Genomic DNA, 716 nt, shown 5'->3' on the forward strand with positions numbered 1-716 from the left:
AGCCTCGACCTGCTGGGCTCCGGCAATACTTCCGCCTCAGCCTTCCAAGTAGCTGGAACTACAGGTGTGCGCTACCACGCCCAGCTGATTTTTGATTTATTGTAGAGATGAGGACTCGCCAAGTTGCCCAGGCGGTTCTCAAACCCGCGGGCTCAGGCAATCCACTCACCTCAGCCTCCCAAGGTGCGGTATTACAGGCTGAGCCACCGAGCCCAGCTTCAGCTATGAATTTAAGGATGGGTGAAAAAAAGTATTTCTGTCCCCTGAACAATCCACACAGGGGACATTCCCTGGACTCACCTGAGGACACAGCTCTCTACTAGACAGGTAGTTGGTCTACCAGATCGAAAGTCCTGCCTAATCACGAATAAGGCAGAGTGTGAAAACCAGAGGCCAAGTCTTCAGTTTACCCATTCCTAAGAAGTGAGAGGTACAGACTGGGCTCGGTGGCTCAGCCTGTAATCCCAGCATTTTGAGAGGCCGAGGCAAGTGGATTGCCTGAGCCCGCGGGTTCAAGACCAGTCTGGGCAACTTGGCAAGACCTCATCTCTACAATAAAAAATTTTTTAAAAATTAGCCGGGCGTAGTAGCGCATGTCTGTAGTTCCAGGTACTCGGAAGGCTGAGGTAGAAGGATCGCCAAAGCCCAGCAGATCAAGGCTGGGGTGACCGGGAGCGGCCACTGCACTCCAGTCTGGGTGACAGAGTGAGACTCCA

The sequence above is a fragment of the Carlito syrichta genome, unplaced genomic scaffold (genome assembly GCF_000164805.1).
Source record: "Carlito syrichta isolate Samal-C Ts95f unplaced genomic scaffold, Tarsius_syrichta-2.0.1 Scaffold296906, whole genome shotgun sequence".
NCBI classification, from domain to species: domain Eukaryota; kingdom Metazoa; phylum Chordata; class Mammalia; order Primates; family Tarsiidae; genus Carlito; species Carlito syrichta.